This window comes from Amblyraja radiata, chromosome 35, assembly GCF_010909765.2.
Source record: "Amblyraja radiata isolate CabotCenter1 chromosome 35, sAmbRad1.1.pri, whole genome shotgun sequence".
In the NCBI taxonomy this organism is placed as follows: Eukaryota; Metazoa; Chordata; class Chondrichthyes; order Rajiformes; family Rajidae; genus Amblyraja; species Amblyraja radiata.
The window spans coordinates 9,670,356-9,696,852 of record NC_045990.1 but is presented as its reverse complement, the minus strand read 5'-3'; the positions used below and the strand labels follow the sequence as shown (position 1 = coordinate 9,696,852).

The following is a 26,497-nucleotide window of genomic DNA, read 5'->3' as shown; positions in this document are numbered from 1 at the left end:
AGAAGCGAGGAGAGAAATTGAAGGTGGACAAAAATGCTGGATAAACTCAACGGGTGAGGCAGCATCTATGGAGCAATGGAATAGGTGACGTTTCGGGTCGAGAACGAAAATTGAATGATCACCGCAAATCTCAACCCATTTAACCCGGGTAAATTGTTGGGCGGGATTAGCAATGCCCTGCATTCATATTATAGGAGTAGGATTAGGCCATTCTGCCCATCAAGTCTACTCCGCCATTTGATTGTGGCTGATCTATCTTTCCCTCTCAACCCCATTCCCCTGCCTTCTCCCTATAACTCCTGGCACACTTACTAATCATTTGTTTCCAGAATGAATAGTCAGAGCTGAACGGTCTCCGCTGACAATTAAACTCACGGTTATCTATCTGTGAAATCCCAGCATGAAGTTCGGCCAGTGAACTGTTCATCTCCTCAGGAAGTCCTGCAAATGAAAGAAGGGCAACAAATCAAACTATGGGGGCCGGCCCATAGTAAGGTCGTTCCGGTCGCGCCTCCAGATTTACTGAGATCGCAGAGATATTCGCCAGTACATCGGTAATGGTAATGTCATAAAGAATAGGAGTAGAATTAGGCCATTCGGCCCATTAAGTCTACTCCGCCATTCAATCATGCTAATCTATCTCTCCATCCTAACCCCAATTCTCCTGCCTTCTCCCCATACCCTCTGACACCTGTACTAATCAAGATTATATCTATCACTGCCTTAGACATATCCACTGACTTGGCCTCCACTGCTTTCTGTGGCAAAAAATGCCACCAGATTCACCACCCTCAGACTAAAGAATGTAAAAGGTGAAATCCTTTGTCCAGTGCCTCAGAACATGAATAATTGCGAGCAAACTGGGTGCGCTAGGGGGTATATCAGTGGGTGGAGGTAGGTACGAGATCGCAAATGTGTGGCATCGCCATGTTGTTGTGACTTCAGGATGCCTCCAGTGATGATACATAGACCAATGCCTCTAAAATGCCAATACAATCTTGCCCAGAGCAGATGAATCGAGGGCAAGGGGTTAGGTGAAGGGGAAAGATTTAATAGGAATCCGAAGGGTAATTTTTTTGCACACAAAAGGTGGTTGGGGTATGGAACGAGCCACCAGAGGAGGTAGTTAAGGCATGGACTATCCCAACGTTTAAGATACAGATACAGTGATAGGACAGATTTGGAGGATATGGGCACATCGATGGGGTTCGAACTGGTTTCATACTTCACAAATGCCCTTGAACCCAAACAGGTAGACAATATGTGCTGGAGAAACTCAGCGGGTGCAGCAGCATCTATGGAGCGAAGGAAATAGGCAACGTTTTGGGCCGACACCCTTCTTCTTTAACCCAAACACAAGTTCGAAACCAATTTTAGACTCCGGGTGAGAGGTTATTTCTTATTTCTATTCGAATGCTTAAAAAAATACTCTGAGCCGCCTAGTTTCAGGCTCATCTACATAGGGGAGTATAGGTTTAAGGTGAAGGGGGAATGATTTACTAGGGGTAAAACTTTTCACACAAAGGATAGTGGGTGTATGGAACAAGCTGCCAGATGAGGCATTTGAGGTAAGGACCATCCCAGCATTTAAGAAACAGTTAGACACAGGTACATGGATCGGACAGGTTTGAATGGGTATAGACCAAACAAGGGCAGGTCGGACAAGTGTAGCTGGGACATGTTGGCTGGTGTGAGCAAGTTGGGCCGAAAGGTCTGTTTTCACACTATGACTATGACTCTAAGTAGGTGTTACTACAAAAAATATATAAAGCCCCCTGTTAACCCGATGGTTATTACTTAACACTTTCTTATTTAACATAGATAACAGTGATCTATAGTGATGCCACACTGCAGACTTCCATGCGGGTTCGGTGCCAGCTTCACAGCTCCGGACACAAAGCAAACGGTGGTTAAATGACAAGTAGACAGGTACATGGATGTTTCCTTGCTGTCTAACCACCTGCTTCAATACTATGACAGAGATCGGTCAGGTTGAATTTATACACTCACCCGCGGCTCGCACACTGTCCATCGGAAAATCAGCACCCGACCTCTTCGTTTCACTCAACCCCCGTATCACTGAAATGGAAACAAGGATTTGGTTCTCATGTCTCCGACACAATTATCCTCCACCACAACGCCACGGCACTTTGCTGTCCATTGTTCGAGGCAGACAATGAAATAGAAATGTTCTGCTTGAACTGTCTTAGATCACAGCTGCGAATACCCTGTCCCATATAGGAAACCTGAACGGAAACCTCTGTAGACTTTGCGCCCCACCCAAGGTTTCCGTGCGGTTCCCGGAGGTTTTTTGTCAGTCTCCCTACCTGCTTGCACTACATGCAACCTCCGGGAATCGCACAGAAACCTTTGGTGGGGCGCAAGGTCTACAGAGGTTTCCATTCAGGTTTCCTAAGATGGGCAGGGGCTCAAGATTTGGTTATTTAGACCTCTGTAGAAAGTTGGAATAATCTGCTATTGTGACCGTCGGAAAAGAGAGACTGGGGAGGGGGGGGGGGGGGGGGGGGTTCAATAAGAAACATCGGTTAACAGGATGCTTTATATTATTTTTAAATAACACATATTGGAGTCATAGAGTCATAGAGGGATACAGTGTGGAAATAGAAGATAGACAAAAATGGTGGAGAAACTGAGCGGGTGCAGCAGCATCTATGGAGCGAAGGAAATAGGCAACGTTTCGGCCCGAAACGTTGCCTAATCCTGCCCCTAATTTGGTGGGAAACCAGACATTTAAAGTATGATGAGCTACTGAGAGGAGAAAAAAGGACCCAGATTTTGAGCTAACTCAAATTTCACTTGATATTATATTACCGTCTACATAGACCTTCAGCTGATATCAGGTCCTCCCTTGGAAAGGGGAAGGGTCTCTACCCAAACCATCACCCATTCCTTCTCTCCAGATATGCTGCCTGTCTCGTTGAGTTACTCCAGCTTTTTGTGTCTAACTTCAGCTCCTCCATTTCTCTCGACAATGGAATTATTGTCACTTCTGAAATTAACGCGTTATTAACAATTAATGACTGAAATTAACATATTCCTCAATCGGCGTTTGAAACTGATCAGAGTTACAAGCACTGGGAAACTAAACTACAAGGGAAAAGATAAGCATCTGCGAATCGAAAAACTTCACTTGAGTTCATAGCTTTAGCAATGGAGTATATAGACCACGGTACTTGTGCCCATTCAATGGTGACTTTATTTCACGGCGAAAAATTCTGGTTATTTTACGATTTGCCTTCACCCAGTTTCGCTGTTAAGATTGACAAGGTGGAACAAGTTTCAATGTTTGGACTTACTCAGCATAACCAGGACACCAAGAGTGAAAACCGACAGCAGAATACTGAGGCCATGAAGAGTGTAGATGATCCTCGGTGCGAGGTTTCCTCGAGAGGGATCTGCTCCAGGTCCTGCAAAGCCCAATTGAAAATCATCACTGAAAGCAAACGCGGAAATCACTGGAAGGAACTGCGGATGCTGGTTTAAATCGAAGGTAGACACAAAATGCTGGAGTTACTTGGCAGGACAGGCAGCATCTCTGGAGAGAAGGAATGGGCGACGAGAACATTCGGGTTTCGGGTCGAGATCCTCTTCCGACTGATGTCAGGAGAGTGGGCGGGACAGAGATAGAATATAGTCGGAGACAGTAAGACAGGTGGGGGATTTGGGAAACGGGAGGGGATGGAGAGAAGTCAAAGTTCATACCGCTGGGGTGTAAACTACCCAAGCGAAATATGAGGTGGTGTTCCTGCAATTTGCGCTGGGCCTCACTCTGACGATGGAGGAAGCCCAGGACAGAAAGGTCAGATTGGGAATGGGAGGCGGAGCTAAAGTTCTGAGCAACCGGGGGATCAGGTAGGTTAAGAAGGACTTAGCAGTGGGTGTTCAGTGAAACGATCGCTGAGCCTGCGCTTGGTTTCGCCGATGTACAGGAGTTAATACCTGGGACAGCGGATACAGTAGAAGAGGTTGGAGGAGGTGCAAGCGAACCTCTGCCTCACATGGAAAGACTGTCGGGGTCCTTGGATGAACCTCTTCACTGCTCCACCCATTCTGTTTTCACCTCCAAACTTAAGGGCCTGTCCAACTTGAGCGTCATTTGCACGTCACGCAAATGGCGCACGAAGATTTTGTACGTCCCAAAATCCTGGCGATCGCGCGTCTGCCTACGTCACCACGCACCATGCGCGCATCACGTGACGCGTAAATTACGCGCAAATGACGCCCAAGTGGGACAGGCCCTAACCGACCCAGGATCACATCCTTACACCACTAACCTCTGTCACCTCAGGGAAATTCAGTTCTGAATTCAAACCATTCACAGTAGATCCCACACAAAGTATTCCTTTGATCTGACTACCATTGGGGGATTTATCGTATGTCTTGCAAAATTCCAAGTAGCCAATATCCACCGACATAGAGTGATGGAGTCATAGAGTCATACAGCGTGTAAACAAGCCCTTCAGTCCAACTTGCCCACACCAGTCAACACGTTCCACCTTCACTACTCCCACTTGCTACTTGGCTCTGATCTTTCCAAACCTTTTAGACTGACTTTTTCAATCCTGGCGTTATGATTCTTAGGATAAGTAAAACGGGGGTAAAAATATCACGAAGCTCCTTAGTGAATTCATCTGCCCCACTAATTGCGATAAATCCAAGGTTTTCTTTGGTGATGCCAAACCTCTGCATTCAGAGATACTAATCACGTCCACTCTTCCCTGTCTACCGTTGTATGAATGCAGACACGTGAACAATATTTGCTTAGTTTAGTTTAGTCTAGCTTAGTTTAGTCTAGTTTAGTCTAGTTTAGTTTAGTCTAGTTTAGTCTAGTTTAGTCTAGTTTAGTTTAGTTTAGTTTAGAGATACAGCGCGGATTCAGGCCCTTCGGTCCACCGGGTCCGCACCGACCAGGGATCCCCGCTCATTAACACGAGCCTACGCCCACTAGGGACAATTTACACTTATAGCAAATATACAACCCAAGTCAATTAATCTACAAACATGCACGCGTTTGGAGTGTGGGAGGAAACCGAAGATCTCAGAGAAAGCCCTCGCGGTTATGGCGAGGACGCGCAAACTCCGTACAGCCAGCACCTGTGGTCGGGGTCGAATTCGGGTCTCCGGCGCTGTAAAGCGTCAACTCTACCGCTGCGCCACCGTGCCGCGTATTTATGCACAACCCTTCATTAGATTATTTGTTCACGCGATAAAAGTCATTTAAGACGATAACACTTCCCCCAAACGACTCTGTTCAACTGAGTTCAACGCCAAATGATAGAATGCACATCAGTATAGAAAAGCTAAAGCGAGCGTAGAGTGTGTTTTTCTTGACCAGGCTCCAGCGGTGCCACTTTCTACAGATTGCGTAAAAACATCACTGAAAACACATAACAGAGACGGGCAATGGAATTTATTTCAAACATTTTCCGATTGGGATTTGGGGAAATGTTAGAGCAGGGACTTTTATTTATCAACGTCTTTCAACTGTCCAAAACAAATGTCTTCAATCTTAGAAAGTACACCCGCAATACGCTGGGATTTTGCTGGGCAGAGGATTGAAGTGTTGCAAATGCATGACAACGGGCGTAACATCTTAATCGCTCAGGTAAGATGGAAGAGCAGGAAACGAAGAGCATTCTCCAGCTCCAGCATCACCCCTTCTTGGTCGGTAACATTTCACCACCTGAATCATCACTTGCAGTCTCTGCTGAACTGAGCATGTGAAGAAAATTCCAATTCATTCAGTGTAACTGAAATATAAACATTCCACATTTCTCCCCGTTCAACCCCTGAGATTCACCTGGCTGTGGACTCCCGCTGTGTTATTGTACTCTACGGCCAGACATACGAAGAGTTTCATAATCTTCCATCTTGTTCTCAGCTCGAATACCTTCTTGCCGTTGAGGAAAGAGGAGGCTGTGATGCAGTTTTTGATCGCATCCAGTTCCGTAAAATGTATTTTAGTTTCCAAGTATCACCCAAATCCGTGAAATGCAATTACTTCAGCTTCTTGTATTTGAGTTCCTTGCAAAGCCTCTGAATTGAAGAAGCTGAAAGCACAGAGCCAACCCCTGGCCTGAACACGCTCCTTCTGTACATTCGGGCTTTTAGACTGAGCCCAATAACCGTTAGAAACTTATGCCCCTGTCCCTCTTAGGAAACTGCACGGAAACCTCTGGAGACTTTGGGCCCCACACAAGGTTTCCGTGCGGTTCCCGGAGGTTCCCGAAGGTTTTTGTCAGTCTCCCTACCTGCTTCCACTACCTGCAACCTCCGGGAACCGCACGGAAACCTTGGGTGGGGCGCAAAGTCTCCAGAGGTTTCCGTTCAGGTTTCCTAAGTGGGACAGGGGCATTATTGTATAATTCTAGATAGACAAAAAGGCTGGAGAAACTCTAGGCAGCATCTATGGAGAGAAGGAATAGGCGACGTTTCGGGTCAAGACCCTTCTTCAGACTGATTTCGGGAGGGGAGGGGGGTGGGAAAGAAAGGAAGAGGCGGAGACAGTAGGCTTGTGGGAGAGCTGGGAAGGGGAGGGGAAGGGGGATAAAGCAAGGACTACCTGAAATTGGAGAAGTCAATGTTCATACCGCGAAATATGAGGTGCTGTTCCTCCAGTTTGCGCTGGGCGTCACTCTGGCAACGGCGGAGGCCCAGGACAGAGTTCGGATTCGGAATGGGAGGGGGAGTTGAAGTTGAAGTACTGAGCCACCGGGAGATCAGGTTGGTTATTGCGAACTGTGCGGAGGTGTTGGGCGAAGCGATCGCCAAACCTGCGCTTGGTCTCACCGATGTAGAGAAGTTGACACATGCAACAGTGGATGCAATAGATGAGGTTGGAGGAGGTGCAGGTGAACCTCTGCCGCACCTGGAAAGACTGCTTGGGTCCTTGGATGGAGTCGAGGGTGAAGGTAAGGCGAGTATAGATGAGGCTCTCGCCAGGGTCTCCTCCATATCCTGCAGCTCTGCTCTCACTCACCACCCCCTACTCATAACAAAGGCAGAGTCCCCCTTGTCCTCACCTTCCACCCTACCAGCCGTCACATACAACATATAATCCTCCGACATTTTCGCCACCTCCAATGTGATCCCACCACTTGTCACATCTTCCCATCTCCTCCCCTGTCTGCTTTCCACAGAGACAGCTCCCTCCGTAACTCCCTGGTCAATTCGTCCCTTCCCACCAGAACCATCCCCTCTCCAGGCACTTTCCCTTGCTACTGCAAGAAATGCTACACTTGTCGCTTTATTTATCTATCTATTTATTTTTTCATTTTTCTATTTATTTATTTCTTTATTTATTTAGGGACAGTGCATATTAATAAACATTTACATGTAATACGCAAGATTGTAGCCAGTAGCTAATTTCCATCTTTAGTCCCTCTGGTAAACAAGGTAAACACATCACAACACAATAAATCAATCAATAAGAAAAGAGAGAAAACAAAAGACAAAAACAAAACAAAACAAACAATAAAGTAAAAAAGTAACAATAAAAGAGCACCATAGGATAATTTTAAGGTAGATTATGATTGCAGTTTTGATTTTGCAGTAACCATGTTTTTAGATGTTTGGTAAATGAGGTAAGGGTTGGCAGATCCCGTATGACGCATGATATCGCGTTCCAGGTCTGCGACGCTCGATATGAAAATACTGACTGCCCAAAGACACTTTTCCTAAACGGGACTATACAATCACCCCTGGAGGCTGCTCTTGTCAACCTATTTGTGTTTTTCTTTATGAAGTCCTTTAACGGAGGTGGGGCTAGTCCACGGAAGATTTTGTAAACCAAAATCGCGTCCGAATATTTTATTACGTTTTCCCAGCTCAGCAGATCAAATTTCTTCAGGATGCTACAGTGATGGTACATTCTGGGCTTTTTGTCAAGAGTTTTTAGGGCTTGTTTATAAGCAATTTCCACAGGCTTTAGTGTGGACTTACTTGCCAGTGACCAAGTTGTTATACAGTAGGTCATGTGTGGCACAATCATTGCATTAAAATATAGTTTGGCTGAATCAATAGTTAAATTATTTCTAATATATCTAAAATTGGACAAATTAAATTTAATTAAGTTTACTGTTCTTTTCACCTGTTGTTTGAAACAGAGCTGTGAATCGATCACGATTCCTAAATATTTAAACTCATGTACAATTTTAAGTTTTGTTCCATGTACAAACACATCAGGATCTCCATCAGTACTTGCCTTTTTGGAGAAAAACATTTACCTCCCCCCTTGACTCCATCCAAGGACCCAAGCAGTCTTCTCAGGTGTGGCAGAGGTTCACCTGCACCACCTCCAACCTTATCTATTGCATCCGCTGCTCTAGGTGTCAGCTGCTCTACATCGGTGAGACCAAGCGTAGGCTTGGCGATCGCTTCGCCCAACACCTCCGCTCGGTTCGCATTAACCAACCTGATCTCCCGGTGGCTCAGCACTTCAACTCCCCCTCCCATTCAGAATCCGACCTTTTTGTCCTGGGCCTCCTCCATGGCCAGAGTGAGGACCACCGTAAATTGGAGGAGCAGCACCTCATATTCCCCTTGGGCAGTTTGGAACCCAGCGGTATGAACATTGACTTCACTAATTTCAGGTAGTCCTTACTTTCTCCTCCCCTTCTCAGCTCTCCCTCAGCCCACTGGCTCCACCTCTTCCCTTCTTCCTGTCGCCCTCCCCCCACCATACATCTGTCTGAAAAATAGTTTTGAACCGAAACCTTGCCTATTTCCTTCGCTCCGTGGATGCTGCCTCATCCGCTGATTTTCTCCAGCATTTTGCGTCGACCTAATCAAGAATATTGTCAATCTTTGCCTTACAAATATCCATTGACGGTCCCCATGGCCTTCTGTGTCAATTAATTCCACAGATTCACCACCCTCTGTCTCAAGAAATTGTTCATCACCTCCTTTCTAAAGGTACGTCATAAAGGTACATCCTAATCTGAGGAAGGACATTCTTGCCATAGAGGGAGTACAGAGAAGGTTCACCAGACTGATTCCTGGGATGTCAGGACTTTCATATGAAGAAAGATTGGATAGACTCGGCTTGTACTCGCTAGAATTTAGAAGATTGAGGGGGGATCTTATAGAAACTTACAAAATTCTTAAGGGGTTGGACAGGCTAGATGCAGGAAGATTGTTCCCGATGTTGGGGAAGTCCAGAACAAGGGGTCACAGTTTAAGGATAAAGGAGAAATCTTTTAGGACTGAGATGAGAAAAACATTTTTTCCCACAGAGAGTGGTGAATCTCTGGAATTCTTTGCCACATAATGCAGTTGAAGCCAGTTTATTGGCTATATTTAAGAGGGAGTTAGATGTGGCCCTTGTGGCGAAAGGAATCAGGGGGTATGGAGAGAAGACAGGTTCAGGATACTGAGTTGAATGATCAGCCATGATCATATTGAATGGCGGTGCAGGCTCGAAGGGCCGAATGGCCTACTCCTGCGCCTATTTTCTATGTTTCTATTCAGAGGCCATTGGCTCTGGTTCTAGACACTCTCACCAGTGGAAACATCCTCTCCACATCTTTCACTTTTCGGTAAGTTTCAATGTGGTGGCCGCTCATCTTTATGAACTCCAGCGATTACAGGGACATGCTGAACTTTGAAATCAACATTGACTCCCTCTGGGGAGAACTGTGAGATGACACACACAATTACCGCAAAGTGCTAGGATAAACACTGGCACACTTCTGAGCATGGAGATCGATATTTAGAACATCGAGCACAAGACTACGCCTCCCTATTCCCACCGACTGCTGACAAGGAATACATTCAGACCCGAAGAGCCAGAACTGTAAAACTTGTTTTATTAAAGCAGAGGGTTAGCAGGTACAAACATGGAGAGAAAAAATACGTTTCTGCAGATTATTTCTAGAGAAAAATAAAATCTTTCTGGGATTATCCTGTTGTTGCAGACTCGGTCATTGAACTGCCTCCCAGAAAATCAGGGGAGTTGGGATTGGGAAGGAAATAGGCATGTGGTCGGTGGAAGGAAGAGGGTGATATTGGGTGGAGAGGATTTGCGGACGTGGTAATAATGAAATGGAAGAGATTTCTTTCGGGGATGCTATGTTTGTGTTATGTTATCCTTCTCTGCTGGGAATAGCAGTTTGACCCACACAAGCGCAGTTGAAGCAAGTTGGACTACGAGCAAAGCTTTCATTTGAAGTTTGCACAAACGAGGTGACACTGTTATGGCGATCGTAGGCGATGGAGGCGTGGGGAGGGGGAGAGGGGGGTGAGGCGAGGGGTTGAGGCGGGGGAGGGGGGGGGGTGGTTACAGGGAAGTGAGAGGAGTGTACAGAGAGGATACGCTATCAACCAGACTTGTTTTATGACAGCGGAACCTTGTGTTGTCGGAGCGAGCACCGAGTGCCAGCGGTATCGGGAACTGGACAGATGAATATATGTCCCTCAAAGGAGAGCGCTGGAGAATACAGTTACGAAAGAGCATTGTGAATAGAGAACTTCCCAGGAGAGCTTGTGTTCTAAATAGCCGAATACTGCAGTTGTACAGGGTCTTGGTGAGACCACACATGGAGTATTGCGTACCGTTTTGGTCTCCTAATCTGAGGAAATACATTCTTGCCATAGAGGGAGTACAGAGAAGGTTCACCAGACTGACACAACTAGAATTTGGAAGATTGAGGGGGTCTCTTATAGAAACTTACAAAATTCTTAAGGGGTTCGACAGGCTAGATGCAGGAAGATTGTTCCCGATGTTGGGGAAGTCCAGAACAAGGGGTCACAGTTTAAGGATAAAGGAGAAATCTTTTAGGACTGAGATGAGAAAAACATTTTTCACATAGAGAGTGGTGAATCTCTGGAATTCTTTGCCACATAATGCAGTTGAAGCCAGTTCATTGGCTATATTTAAGAGGGAGTTAGATGTGGCCCTTGTGGCGAAAGGTATCAGGGGGTATGGAGAGAAGGCAGGTACAGGATACTGAGTTGGATGATCAGCCATGATCATATTGAATGGCGGTGCAGGCTCGAAGGACCGAATGGCCTACTCCTGCACCTATTTTCTATGTTTCTATATGACGTCGTGAGGGAGCGGAAGCACCAGGGATTAAGTTGCCTCATTCTGCAATATTGGATCTTGGTCTCACAGCAAAGATTATTGAGGGTATTAAGTCTTTAGAGCCGTAGGATAAAAGAGCAAAGCTTAACGTGAGCACTGAGCATTGGGCCAGATATAGTGGTTAGGGGATAGATGTGATCAGAAGACGTCTGATCGTGCTTTTCTTATCAATCCCAGTACCAGGCTGCTGCTCGCCCGCTCTATATATGGGGTGCATCTACAAAGAGCTTCATGGCCGAATTTAATCGCCAGGTGCCATGGATTGAGACATCATTGTTAAAGGTCTTTCGCAGATGAGGTGATGTATGGAACGGCATGGCCAATCGTGCCATGTTCCATGTCCTGATAGCACAGCGCAGTCTTCGTCTATCCCCGTAGATCCTTGGGGTTGCCCTAACCCCCAGAAACTGAGTGAGAAGAGAGGCATGAGTCAGATTGGACAAGGGCCAGACATTCCCTCATGGTTACCTTGTGAGCTTCAAATGGTTACCATCACTCCATGCCTCAGCTTACATTGATCCAATGAATTAGTTGAAAGATACAGCCCATCCTACTCCATTTTCGCAGTACCTGTCTGGTCTATATTCTCACATTCTGGGAACAATTGAAATCTATAGTTTGTTTCCAAATTATATTTAGAAATGATGTAGGAAAACATCAGTCATATATAATTTAAACATAATTCCCAGAGGTATTTGACCTCAGTATTAACCAGGTTAGGTCAGATTGGTCAGATTGGATAATTCAACGATGGGAATATATTTAACAGCAAGATTGTACCCTCTATATTACGACCGTTCGGTTTCACCACCCTGTGCGTAATACCTTGTGCGTTTCTACCGGCACCAACACTCTAATAGGAAGCATGTAGTTTCCTGAGCCCAAATACTGCCATACCTCCCGATACAGAATTGAACTGAGGGCCGAAGGGTTCAAAACTGAAATACGCAGAGTTAAAGACCCTATGAAGAAATAAGTATATTTCTTAAGATTGGCCCAGTTCGCTACACTGCGCGAACCTGTGCATTAGAGCCCAGGTCCAGGCCCAATATCTGTTGACAACCTTCTGATGACTGTAAATTCCTTTTTTTTATTGTTCTATATCACCCCACATCTCTCCATTCCCTTTTTCTCTTCCACCTGTCCACCCGTTTCTCCAAACACTTTCTTCCACTCTCCGATTCTTTCTCCAAAAGGCTAAATAACCTGTCCCGTGTCTTGGTTCATTTTTCTCCGATTTCCGATCTTAGTTTGTTTAGACTGTGTGGTGGTAAGTTTTTCACTGTTTACCACGGGGTTTAACCCCCTCCCCCCTCCCCGCCCCCCCTTTCTCCACTCTATTTGACTATTTGAACGTTGTTATTGATTCGGGTCTTCCCTCAAGCGACGAGACAGGATATCGCTGCACCACTGTGACTCGGCCGGTCAGACAGGGATAGACACAAAGTGCTGGAGTAACTCAGCGGGTCAAGCAGCATCTCTGGAGATCTGGAGAAAATGGATGGGCGACGGTTCGGGCCGGGAGCCTTCTACGGGGAGATGTCTTTTGTTGAACGGGCCAAAGGTCAAGGAGTGATCCTGTTGTGCTTTTATCTACAGGGCAATACCGATTCTGAAGGATAGAGGGGGCTAGAAGCTGTTTTTTTGTTGTTGTTGTAGACATTGCTATATATATATATATATAGAGAGAGAGAGATTTTACAAAGGAAAAAATGTCAACGAAATTGGACGAGTAATGGAGGGAGTAATGGTATACCTTAGATGAGGAGCTCCTTCAGCAACAGACTAGTTCCACCAAGATTTTTTTTTTTTTTTTAACTATTCGTACTGTTTTTTTTATCAGGAACTGGATTGTTTTTATTTATGTGTGAAATGTTTAAGTTTTTATGTGCGATGCTCCGGTATTCCCTGAGAAACGTCTTCTCATTTTGCACTGTACAATTTGTTGCTTTGCATGATGACAATAAAGGATGATGATGATGAAGATGCAGCACAGAACGCCAGAGGAGATAATTTCCCCCTGTGGCTATCAAACTGTACAACTTCTCACCCTTCTGTCGTGGGGTAGACTGACCTCCCTCCCCCCCTTCCACAATCTTTGCACATCCCCAATCCTGGACTTTCCACTTGTCACTTTAATTTGATGTTTCAGCGTATCTGGTTGTGTTTTATGACTGTTGGCAGACCAGTGTCCCTCCTGGGATATATAAAGGTCTATCGTATCGTATGTTATCGCACAAAGCTCGTTTGACTGACCGCACTAAACGCGGACATAACAAATTGATAGCGGCTCAACTCTGTGGGAACCTGGATGTAAGTACCTCGCCGCATGATAAACAACACTCACTTGGCATTCGATTCATAATCTGTGCCATCGACCCAACGCCAGGTTCCTTCTTTTGCACGGTCATGGAGTCCAATCCAGCTGTCGAAGAGTTGAGACCGAAAGAGGAATTCCCGTGGGGAAAAGTGACAGTTTATGAATAGATTTACTAGTGTTAGTGGCACGAAGAAAGGTCGAGTTTCCAACTGCCATCGGCCCATAACAGAGTTAACCACAATATTTAATTTACTCTGCCAAGATTTACTAATGTGGACGATTTGGCCTTCCGTTGATGAAAGAAAATGCCGTAATTAGTACAAACTCTTCCCAGGCTCCAACGGCCATCTATACTGCTCCCATCTAATAAGTCACAAGTCATAACGTGTGCAGTTGTTTGCTTCAGAACACTCCACGAGGATCTATATGTTGGAAGGAACTGCTGGTTTACACCGAGATAAAATATAGAAGTCTGAATGATGGAATTAATGGGATCCCGGGGGTTAAAACGTTTACTCAAAGGGTGGTGCGTGTATGGAGGAGGTAGTTGAGGCAGGTGCTGTCGCAATATTTAAGAAATTAAAATTATTTTCTATGTTTCTATATGGAATTCCCTGCCACAGAGGGCAGTGGAGGACAAGTCACTGGATGGATTTAAGAGAGAGTTAGATAGAGCTCTGGGGGCTAGTGGAGTCAAGGGATTTGGGGAGAAGGCAGGCACGGGTTATTGATAGGGGACGAGCAGCCATGATCACAATGAATGGCGGTGCTGGCTCGAAGGGCCAAATGGCCTCCTCCTGCACCTATTTTCTACGTGTCTATGTTTCTAAACGTTTATATACCTGCATGGGGTATGTTTAGAGGGATATTTGCCAAAAGCAGGCAGGTGCCATTCATGTCGATGGGGCATGTTGGTCGGCGTGGACATGTTGGGCCGAATGGCCTATTTCCACGCCATAACTCTGTGACTCTACCTCACGTAAACACAATATGACAAAAATGACTGTTTGTCCGCGATTTCCGGGGCATTAGAGTGTTAACAATTAGTCTGTGGGGCTAAAACCTGACCTCCGCTTCTAAGATCGAACCTGAGATCTACGACTGGCAACAAAATGGTGGGGTAACTCAGCGGATCAGACAGCATCTCCGGAGAAGAGGAATATTGCTCACTCAACTCTCTATTTGATCCACATTCTGATGTAGCCAGAGACCACTTTCTTTTCTATCCACAACAGTACAACTTTCTCGGCAATAGGCTTACATTGAATCCTTATTAATCGTACCTCACATCCATGAAGTTAATGTATATGTCGCATTAAGCACAGTTCCCAGCACTGTTCCCCGCCGAACTACACTGGATCTGCTATCAGCAAAACAATGTTGGATCTAATTAGCCAGCTCGCCTTAGATCTTTACACCGTAGCCTTCTGTATATCAAACCATGCTGTAAAATACATTGCTAAAGTATACATTGACAACATCTATAGCCCCGTCTTCATCACCATTCTTAGTTAAAACTGAATGTAACGAACAAAGGACTCTTACCAGCTCCCCTAAACTGGTAATGACCACAAGGTTGGAGTTACTAGAGGCACAGAAAGTTTGAGATTCATTCCAAGTTCCGCGAGTTGATGAGAAATAATACAATGCTTGATCGAAGCGTATCCACCGGTCGACAAAGATAATTGGATCTGCGAAAACATCAACATTTAAGTTAGAAATAACTTGGAAACTCACAGTCCTCCAACGCCCTCTTTACCTGTCCAGGTGTTAAATATAATTTGGCACATTCAATCTGTCCCATGATAAGTGCGCCACTCAGCGGAGCATTGTAAGAAAGGTGGATGAACTTAAAGCCTGGATTGACACCTGGAAGTATGATGTTGTGGCGATCAGTGAAACATGGTTGCAGGAGGGCTGTGATTGGAAACTAAATATTCCAGGATTTCGTTGCTTCAAATATGATAGAATTGGAGGGGCAAGAGGTGGAGGTGTTGCATTGCTTATCAGGGAAGATATTACAGCAGTGCTTTGGCAGGATAAATTAGAGGGCTCGTCTAGGGAGGCTATTTGGGTGGAACTGAGAAATGGGAAAGGGGTAGCAAGACTTATAGGGGTGTGTTATAGACCGCCAAATGGGGAGCGAGAATTGGAAGAGCAAATATGTTAGGAGATTGCAGATATTAGTAGTAAGCACAAGGTAGTGATTGTGGGAGATTTCAATTTTCCACACATAGACTGGGAAACACATTCTGTAAATGGGCTGGATGGGTTGGAGTTTGTAAAATGTGTGCAGGATAGTTTTTTGCAGCAATACATAGAAGTACCTACTAGAGAAGGGGCGGTGCTGGACCTCCTGTTAGGAAGTGAGACGGGTCAGGTGGCAGAGGTATGCGTTGGGGAACAGTTCGGGACCAGTGATCACAATACCATTAGTTTCAATATAATTATGGAGAGGGTCAGAACTGGACCTAGGGTTGAGATTTTTGATTGGGGAAAGGCTAACTTTGAGGAGATGCGAAAGGATTTAAAAGGAGTAAATTGGGACATTTTGTTTTATGGGAAATATGTGGAAGAGAAATGGAATACATTTAAAGGTGAAATTTTAAGAGTACAGAATCTTTATGTCCCTGTTCGGTTGAAAGGAAATAATAAAAATCGGAAAGAGCCATGGTTTTCAAGGGAAATTGGACACTTGGCTCGGAAAAAGAGGGAGATCTACAATAATTATAGGGAGCATGGAGTAAATGAGGTGCTTGAGGAGTATAAAGTATGTAAAAAGAATCTTAAGAAAGAAATTAGAAAAGCTAAAAGAAGATATGAGGTTGCTTTGGCAAGTAAGGTGAAAGTAAACCCAAAGGGTTTCTGCAGCTATATTAATAGCAAAAGGATAACGAGGGCTAAAATTGGTCCATTAGAGAGTCAGAGTGGACAGCTATCTGCAGCGCCAAAAGTGATGGGGGAGATATTGAACAATTTCTTTTCTTCGGCATTCACCAAGGAGAAGGATATTGAATTATGTGAGGTAAGGGAAACAAGTAGAGTAGCTATGGAAACTATGAGATTCAAAGAAGAGGAAGTACTGACACTTTTGAGAAATATAAAAGTGGATAAGTCTCCAGGTCCGGACAGGATATTCCCTAGGACATTGAGGGAAGTTAGTGTAGAAATAGCAGGGGCTATGACAGAAATATTTCAAATGTCATTAGAAACGGGAATAGTGCCGGAGGATTGGCGTACTGCGCATGGTAAAGCAGTGGATGTTGTATATATGGACTTCAGTAAGGCCTTTGACAAGGTTCCTCATGGAAGGTTGGTTAAGAAGGTTCAATGGTTGGCTATTAATGGTGGAGTGGCAAGATAGATTCAACAGTGGCTGAATGGGAGATGCCAGAGAGTAATGGTGGATGGTTGTTTGTCAGGTTGGAGGCCAGTGACTAGTGGGGTGCCACAGGGATCTGTGTTGGGTCCACTGTTGTTTGTCATGTACATCAATGATCTGGATGATGGTGTGGTAAATTGGATTAGTAAGTATGCAGATGATACTAAGATAGGTGGGGTTGTGGATAATGAAGTAGATTTTCAAAGTCTATAGAGAGATTTATGCCAGTTGGAAGAGTGGTCTGAAAGATGGCAGATGGAGTTTAGTGCTGATAAGTGTGAGGTGCTACATCTTGGCAGGACAAATCAAAATAGGACGTACATGGTAAATGGCAGGGAATTGAAGAATGCAGGTGAACAGAGGGATCTGGGAATAACTGTGCACAGCTCCCTGGAAGTGGAATCTCATGTAGATAGGGTGGTAAAGAAAGCTTTTGGTGTGCTGGCCTTTATAAATCAGAGCATTGAGTATAGAAGTTGGGATGTAATGTTAAAACTGTACAAGGCATTGGTGAGGCCAATTCTGGAGTATGGGGTACAATTTTGGTCGCCTAATTATAGGAAGGATGTCAACAAAATAGAGATAGTACAGAGGAGATTTACTAGAATGTTGCCTGGGTTTCAGCAACTAAGTTACAGAGAAAGGTTGAACAATTTAGGGCTTTATTCTTTGGAGCGCAGAAGGTTAAGGGGGGACTTGATAGGTGTCTTTAAAATGATGAGAGGGATAGACAGAGTTGACGTGGATAAGCTTTTCCCACTGAGAGTAGGGAAGTTTCAAACAAGGGGACATGACTTGAGAATTAAGGGACAGAAGTTTAGGGGTAACATGAGGGGGAACTTCTTTACTCAGAGAGTGGTGGCTGTGTGGAATGAGCTTCCAGTGAAGGTGGTGGAGGCAGGTTCGTTTTTATCATTTAAAAATAAATTGGATAGTTATATGGACGGGAAAGGAATGGAGGGTTATGGTCTGAGCGCAGGTATATGGGACTAGGGGAGAATACGTGTTCGGCACGGACTAGAAGGGTCGAGATGGCCTGTTTCCGTGCTGTAATTGTTATATGGTTATATGGTTATGGTGTGTTGGAAGGAACGGCAAGTGTTGATTTACACCGAAGATTGTCACAGATTGCTGGAGTAACTCAGGGGGGTAAGCGGCATCTCTTGAGAATAGGTGAAACACTTCTTCAGACTGAGAGTCCCCTATTCACCTATTCATTTTCTCAAGAAATGCTGCTTAACCCGCTGAGTCGGTCCCCACTCGGAAACGCTGTGTCCCAATTCAGATCGTTTCAATCAGGAATGCATGGGGACAAAATGTCTCTCTGTTGTTCATTAAACTTACCTGATATTTGAGGTGGAATCAAAGGACAGGGTTCACGTGGCAAAGTGGAGCACCTTTGAACTGTAAAAAGGGACAATACATTATATCACGAGGCACGGCTTCTCAATGAACCTATTCGCGCCTTCCGATTTACCGTAAGAACGCAATGATGCTCACCGATGTATCATGTAAAAATGGAAACCTTGTGTTCCAGGTATTTCACGGGTATTTCAGACAGCCTCAATTAACATAAGTCAATTAACCTACAAACGTGTGCGCCAGTGTAAACGGGAACACCCGGAGAAAACCTCCGTGGTCACGGGGAAAATGCACAAACACTGTCAGGGTCGAACCCGGGTCTCTGGCGCTGCCAGGCAGCAACTCTACCGCTGCGTCACCGTGCCACGCCAGTTAAGCCCGGAGAATCACAAGATCAATTAACGAGGTAGCAATCTCTCTGAATTGGAATTACGTAGATTTGTCATGATGATTTTTAAACGCACCAATAATGCTTGTCTCCATAGCGAGCCTCCAAATATCTTCAACTGACGTCTTCGTTTCGTTCAGCAACTGTGCCACTAAAATGGAAATAATGTTACCACACAAATTCACGTTTAAATAGATGGGACTTTTTCATTTCATATAAGACCAGAGGGCTTTTGCTAGAAACTCACACGACCCTAGTTAGAACACAGCTTGGGAGAATGAACACAATCTTGATCACCGCGGGGGAAGGAAATATATAATTGCATTGGAATATGTGGGGAGAAGATCCACAAGTACGTTTGTCAGAAATTAGAAATTTTATCTCTTTAGAAAGATGCGTGAATGTGACCTTCGGAGTATTTTTATGCCCCTGTCCCACCTAGGAAACCTGAACGGAAACCTGAATGGACTCACCATGTAAAGCGACTTTGAGTCCTTGAAAAGCGCTATACAAATAAAATGTATTATTATTATTATTATTATTATTATTTTGCGCCCCACCCAAGGTTTCCGTGCGTTTCCCGGAGGTTGCAGGTGGTTGCCGCAGGTTGCAGGTAGTGGAAGCAGTTAGGGAGACTGACAAAAACCTCCGGGAACCGCACGGAAACTTTGGGCGAGGCGCAAAATAATAATAATAATAATAATAATAATACATTTTATTTGTATAGCGCTTTTCAAGGACTCAAAGTCGCTTTACATGGTGAGTCAAGAACAAAACAAAATAGAGCAGTAAGACAGAGATGCAAAGGGGAGGGGGACATGGGACTAAGGGTATGCAGAGGTGAAGAGGCGGGACTGGAAGATGGTTAGGGACTCAGAAGTTCGGATCAATTGTGGGAGGGAGTTCCAGAGCCTGGGAGCTGCCCTGGAGAAGGCTCTGTCTCCAAAAGTGCAGTGGTTGGATTTCAGAATGGAGAGGAGAAATCTCCAGAGGTTTCCGTTCAGGTTTCCTAAGTGGACAGGGAAAGTGTCTGAGCGAAGAATACATTAAGTGGCATCGACTTCATTTGTTACGTTGATACAGATTGTTTCTTAGTTCGCTCTCTAGATAGCAATGGCAATTGGTGAAGCGCTGCAAGGAAGATGTGAACTTTCTACCCTGAGGATGTTTGAATGTGGAACATATTGCCCGAAAGCAGCAGTAATTCGCAATGTATTTAAAGATTGCTCAAAAGAGCTTGTCAAGCGTTGAGACCTCATGGTGAACGTTTGGATAAGTCTGGGGGCTCGTCTTTTCAACGGAGCACAACACCCCTTCTGCATTGTGACTTCTTGTGGTGGCCTGGACCGCCGTTGTCAGTCCAAACTCAATTTATTTCCCGCACCAATTTCTTTAGCGATCCCTATTGAGATTGTTGAGTCAATCTCCCCCGCCCATCCCATGCAGCACCGCAAGCTCGGGCGAATAACCCTTGCAACTCAGCAGGAAGGTTAAGAGAATGACCCAGACGGAGATCATTTGCAAGTAATGACCCTGGGCTAGTGGTGCGCCTGGATAGTTTTCTCTTGATTTAATTAAAAATGAACAGAAGATTCAAATTTGGTAACCTGCACCACCTCACCATTATTTAAGTTTAAATGTAAGGGGGCAGAAAAACATAGAAACATAGAAAATATGTGCAGGAAGAGGCCATTCGGCCCTTCGAGCCAGCACCGCCATTCATTGTGATCATGGCTGATTGCCCCCAATCAATAACCCGTGTCTGCCTTCTGCCCATATCCCTTGACTCCACTAGCCCCTAGAGCTCTATCTAACTCTCTCTTAAATCCATCCAGTGATTTGGCCTCCACTGCCCTCTGTGGCAGGGAATTCCACAAATTCACAACTCTCTGGGTGAAAACGTTTTTTGTCACCTCAGTCTTAAATGGCCTCCCCTTTATTCTAAGGCAGTGGCCCCTGGTTCTGGACTCGCCCAACATTGGGAACATTTTTCCTGCATCTAGCTTGATCAATCCTTTTATAATTTTATATGTTTCTATGAGACACCCCCTCATCCTTCTAAACTCCAGTGAATACAAGCCTAGTCTTTTCAATCTTTCCTCATATGACAGTCCCGCCATCCCAGGGATCAGGCATATAACAGTAAAAACATAATGTGCTTGGCCAAATACCAGAGGAAGATGACCAACGGAGTTACATTCAAGGAAAGGTGACATTAGCTGCGAGTATGAACCAACATGATTGCAAAACTACTGTTGAGTGATTGATGTTGGAGTAAACTGCTCGGTATAGAATGTCTGATGAATTAGGGGAATGTGGACAGATCAGGAGGACCCAATACATATATAACAAGGGAGAGAGGCGTCAAAATACAATTTTAAAAGCGGAATCAACTGATGGTATTGGTCTGGGGTGGATTTTGTCTTTATGAGAAACGAGAACAGTGAATTGCAGTACATGAAATAACTGGAGGTTCGTTGCTGCTATCAACACTTTCAGAAGTTTGTAAGGTCCAGTAGAAGAATTGGGGCATTCAGCCCATCAAGTCTACTCCGCCATTCCATCATGGCTGATCTATCTTTCACTCTCAACCCCACTCTTCTGCATTCTCCCCATAACGCATGACCCCCCTTACTAATCAATAATCTGTTAATCTGCACCTTAAACATATCCATTGACTTGGCCTCCACAGCCGTCCGTGGCAACGAATTCCACAAATTCACCAACCTCTGACTCACTTCCACGGGAAAACCTCGTATGTTGCGACATTCACCGGAAGGACTCAAATCCTGCAGCCTTGTACTTAATCCGAGATGGTCTCCAAGAGTACGTTTAATGACCCAACGGAGAATCTGAACATCTCGGCGTATCTCCGAATGGCAGACACGGAACGGTCAGATTGAATTTCACACTTACCATTGCCAAAATACCGAGCAAGAACCATCTGGAAAACAGTGTCAGATGTCTTCCTTTCTCTAATCGAACGTGTCACTGAAAAAAGAAACCAGATTTTGACTCTCACGCGTTAAAATATATTGCATGAACCCAACCACCCGCCCATCCCTATTCCCCAATGTCCTGAGCTCCCTTTAGGCGATGCATAGAATACAAATCTGCGTTGGTTCTGCTGAGGATGTGGACTGCACTAGTAAAGCCATGGATCAAGAAACCAACACGGTTCTCTTCCCCTCGTTCCATGAAACAACCCGATTGTACTAGATTGGGTACATGGTTATAGAGAAATTCTGCAAGAATTTGGCCAAGAAAAGGAAAATGTTATCTCCTAATCATGATTGGTAAGATTGTGACTGTATCATCGGAAAAGTGTTGCCTAAGGGGAGGATTAAGCCTCAAGTGTATCGAATTTTGAGGTCCCAATTACGTATTTACGAGGGGGGAGAGGGGGGGGGGGGCAGTGGGGGGAGGCGGGAAGGGGGGTAGAGGGGGGGAGGGGGGAATGATGTTTTATAAATGATATACTAAGATTTTACATGTACTTTATGATATTTTTTAATATGCAATGCATTTTGTATGTAATGTTGCCCCTTGCCTGGACCTCGAGTCCGTAATAAAGTTTATTATTATTATTATTATTATTATTATTAGTATTATTAGTATTATTAGTATTATTATTATTATTGTTATTATTTTCATTATTATTCTTATTCTTCTTCTTCTTATTATTATTATTATTATTATTATTATTATTATTATTATTATTATTATTATTATTATTATTATTATTATTATTATTATTATTATTATTATTATTATTATTATTATTCTGCCTGAACGGTGGGTGCGGGAAAAGGCAGCAGGGGTTTCAGACAATTCCCGGAAGTCCATTTCAAGAGGCAAGGCCTTATGTGGAAGGGTTGGATCTGGGAGTTCCTCCTCGACTGTCACTGACATGATGGGCTGGATGCTTTTGTATTGTGATATTTTGTAGCGATTGCCAACAAGTACTTCACTTCCCTTCTTCACTAGGTCTGTATGGGTTTGCTGAATAAATCCTCCTTCGCCCATAGAGGGACTTGGCAAGATCTGGCAACACCTCCCCCCTTTCCATCCACCCCTTTCCAACCAGCAGGCTTTTAGTCCAGTCAGCCAACTGTTGTTATTCATGGACACGTACTATATGGAGACGTGCGGCAAGCGTACTTCCAGGGAGTAGAGCTAGTTGCCGATTATCTTCTATGCCAGGTTTGACCAAACGGAGGCTTGGCGATCGTTTCGCCGAACACCTCCGCTCGGTCCACAATAACCAACCTGATCTCCCGGTGGCTCAGCACTTCAACTCCCCCTCCCATTCAGTATCCGCCCTCTCTGTCCTGGGTCTCCTCCATGGCCAGAGCGAGCAACACCAAAAATTGTATTGGTCTCCAAGAGTACGTTTAATGACCCACCGGAGAATCTGAACATCTCGGCGTATCTCCGAATGGCAGACACGGAACGGCCAGATTGAATTTCACTCCCCCCCCCCCCCCCCCACCCCCCATCAGTCTGAAGAAGGGTTTCGGTCCGAAACGTTGCCCATTTCCTTCACTCTATAGATGCTGCTGCACCGCTGAGTTTCTCCAGCATTTTTGTGTACCTTAGAAGATTTTCCATTTGGTTGTTTGCACTAGCGATAGCGTTCAGTGAAATTTCAAAATAAGAAGCTTAATAACAGTAACATCACTACATAACACATCGGTAAATAATTCAGGGCCTGTCCAGTCAGATGGGAAACCGAGAATCATACAGAGAGGATGTTGACGTGGAAAGCAGAATAGGAGCAAATAAGGTGTGAAAACAAACCGACTTTGTTTGGTAGATGTTGGGGTCCCTTACCCCTTATCCCTTATCCCTTATCCCTTACAGAATGCATGAACACTTAGAGAAATCTGGACTGATTATAGGGAACCAACGTGGATTACACAATTTTTGGTCATGTTGGGGAAGTCCAGAACAAGGGTCACAGTTTAAGGATCAGTGGTAAATCATTTAGGACCGAGATGAGAAAAACATTTTTCACACAGAGAGTGGTGACTCTCTGGAATTCTCCGCCACAGAAGGTAGTTGAGGTCAGTTCATTGGCTATATGTAAGAGGGAGTTAGATGTGGCCCTTGTGGCTAAAGGTATCAGGGGGTATGGAGAGAAGGCAGGTACAGGATATTGAGTTGGATGATCAGCCATGATCATATTGAATGACGGTGCAGGCTCGAAGGGCCGAATGGCCTACTCCTGCACCTATTTTCTATGTTCTATGTTTCTTCACAAAATCATCAAATTGATTAAATTAAAGGATGCAATTTTCCTCCTTGAAAAAGGATAACAATACATTGGGCAAAGTGGGTTGGGTGCTGGTTCGGTGCAGTTGCAGCGACTTTCATTACTAACAGAAGACTTCCTGTGTGGCGGCTTTCACGTCAGAAGCCTGAATGCTCCAGTTTGCAATTTGTTTGAGGGGATTCTCGTTTGAAAATCCAAGGAATCGCCAAAGAAACCGAACAACTCCAAACCTCCGGGGTTGGAGACACATAGAACCGTCAGATTGGGTGTTGCACCTACCACTGCCCTTCAAGTTAGAAATGTCCGCCATGGCGCTCGAGTCTGATGCCTTCCTTTCATTCAGCAGCTGTATCACTGAAATATAAATCAGGTTTTGACTTTCACACATTCAAATAAACGTAATTTGCTTCCCTTTGCATTGTTCCTTGTCAACCGAGGCATAGAATAAACGATAAGGACAGTTCTAATAGAAACGGAGATAGCAGCAGTTAAATAGATTAGGGAATTGAGTACATGGCAATTCATCGCGTTACAGGAAAAGGTGCTTGTTTTGCTGTTGATGCAGAGAAAATCTACGACGACTTTTCCAGACCTGAACATGTTATCTCTGATTAAGCTCCAATAAGGCTTATAGTCTTATTAATCTCTGATAACAGTGTGTCTGTGAACTTCGGAATAGAGGCAATTGAGGGGAGACTTTATTAACCGTTCACAAATTATGAGGGGCCCAGTTGTATTCACTTTCTTATTTGACTTTTCAAACGAGTAATGCCACTGTCCCACTTAGGAAACCTGAACGTTTGTCAGTCTCCCTACCTGCTTTCACTACCTGTAACCTCCGGCAACCACCTGCAACCTCCGTGAACCGCACGGAAACCTTGGGTGGGGCGCAAAGTCTCCAGAGGTTTCCGTTCAGGTTTCCTAAGTGGGACAGGGGCATAAAAGAAACCAATGATAATTTACGAAGGAATACAGGGGAGATGAGGAAGAACTTCTCACTCAAAGTTCTGTGGAATATGCAACATACTGGCCGAAAGGATGCCGGCGACCTAAACTCACAACACAATGAAACAGTGTACAGAAGTATTTCAAGGCCCATTGCCCTGTGCGGAATGTTTTGGGGAAGTTGGTGAATTTAAGGCAGGATTTATCCATCTAGAAAAACTCAATAGCTCTTCAAGGAATCCTCCTTCAAGGTGATTTTTCTGTCCGTGTTGCCGGTAGAGATACAACAGAAATACAACATCCTCAAAGACTTGCTGGGTCAAACCACCAATGCCTATAATCCCTACAGAGGAGAGACATGGCAAGCTCTGAAAATTGCCCAAGCAGTATTGCAGCATAGTTGGATAAGTTTGGGTTTATGGACATAAGTGGTGTAGAGAATGGTTGCAAGTGATGTATCGGGGTCTCCCGATAAGCCATATTCACTTCGCGTTTTAGATTTTTAATCTAGTACCTTACAGAATCCCGCATCCCACATTTACTCAATTTTCCACCAAGGGGGTTTGATAAAAGTAAAAGCACAATGCACTTTGTAAAAGGCGTCTTGGAGACGTGGCCTTTTACATTTGAAATGCAGCTTCATACAAAACATGGTGCCATTACTAGGAACATTGTATGCAAAATTTGACAAACCCGTTTGCACACAGCTGCTGAGGTTGTGCAGGGATTCGGATATATTATTGATCGCAGAACATATGAACGATTAGAGAAGTGTCGGCTGATGAGTGGGAGCACTTTTGGAATTTACAAGTGTGAGTCGCGTCTGCCTAATGCTGTGAAATAATTGAATCAAAGGATGGCGAAGGTCTGTGGTTGGAGTTTGCTTAACGATAAACTGCAGAATATGTGGTGGGTGCAGGGTCGGTACTTTCTATACTTCCTCTTTTGTTGCAACTTTTACAAGAGAAGCAGGAACTGTCCAGCCTTGAAATTAGCATGTGGTGGTGTCGGTCGAATGTAAAAAATATCATCAGAACACTTGAACAACCGGAGATCTGTTGGAATTGGAGACTCATAAAATCGTTTGATTGGATTTCACACTTACCGTCACTCTTCACCTGTGCACGTTCCATCCGAAATCCAGCGTCCGATGTCTTCATTTCACCCAGCAGTGGTTCACTGAAGTAGAATCCAGGGATGATTTCACACATTGAAATGGAAGGCATTTGCCCCCCCCCCCCACCCTCCCCGTCCCCCTCTGTGCTGATAATCTACTAGCCGAAGCATGGAACACAGAAGCATAGATGCCGCCTGCCCCGCTGAGTTACTCCAGCATTTTGTGTCTCTCTCCAGTGTAAACCAGCATCTCCATTTCTTTCCTACACATATTTCGCTTGGGCAGGTGACAGCCCAGTGGTATGAAAAGTGATTACTCTCACTTCAGCTAGCCCCGGCATTAGGACGGGGGGGGGGGGGGGGGGGGGGGCAGAGATTTAGTAGGAACTTGAAGGATAACCTTTTCTTGCAAAGGGTGTTGGGTGTATTGAAGGCGGTTGGGTGCATAGGAGGAGGTAGTTGAGGCAGGTACTATCGCAACTGTTAAGAAATATTTGGGCAGGTACATGGATATGACAGATTTAGAGGGATGTGGGTCAAATGCAGGCAGGTCGGACTAGTGTAGACGGGACATGTTGGTCAGTATGGGCAGGTTAAACCTAAGG

General features: G+C 44.8%; 1 protein-coding gene and 1 long non-coding RNA gene across 2 annotated transcripts in view; one reads left to right on the top strand and one right to left on the bottom strand.

Annotated features, from left to right (window-relative positions):
- Nucleotides 1-26,497, top strand: part of LOC116966134 (hepatic lectin-like) — a 335,697-nt gene that overhangs the window by 283,536 nt on the left and 25,664 nt on the right. The gene's annotated exons all lie outside the window — the stretch shown is intronic.
- LOC116966139 lies at nt 376-3,425 on the bottom strand. The gene is made up of 3 exons (XR_004409904.1): nt 3,318-3,425; nt 2,011-2,079; nt 376-441 (listed from the first exon to the last, which is right to left on the bottom strand). It is a non-coding gene; the product is annotated as an uncharacterized LOC116966139 (long non-coding RNA).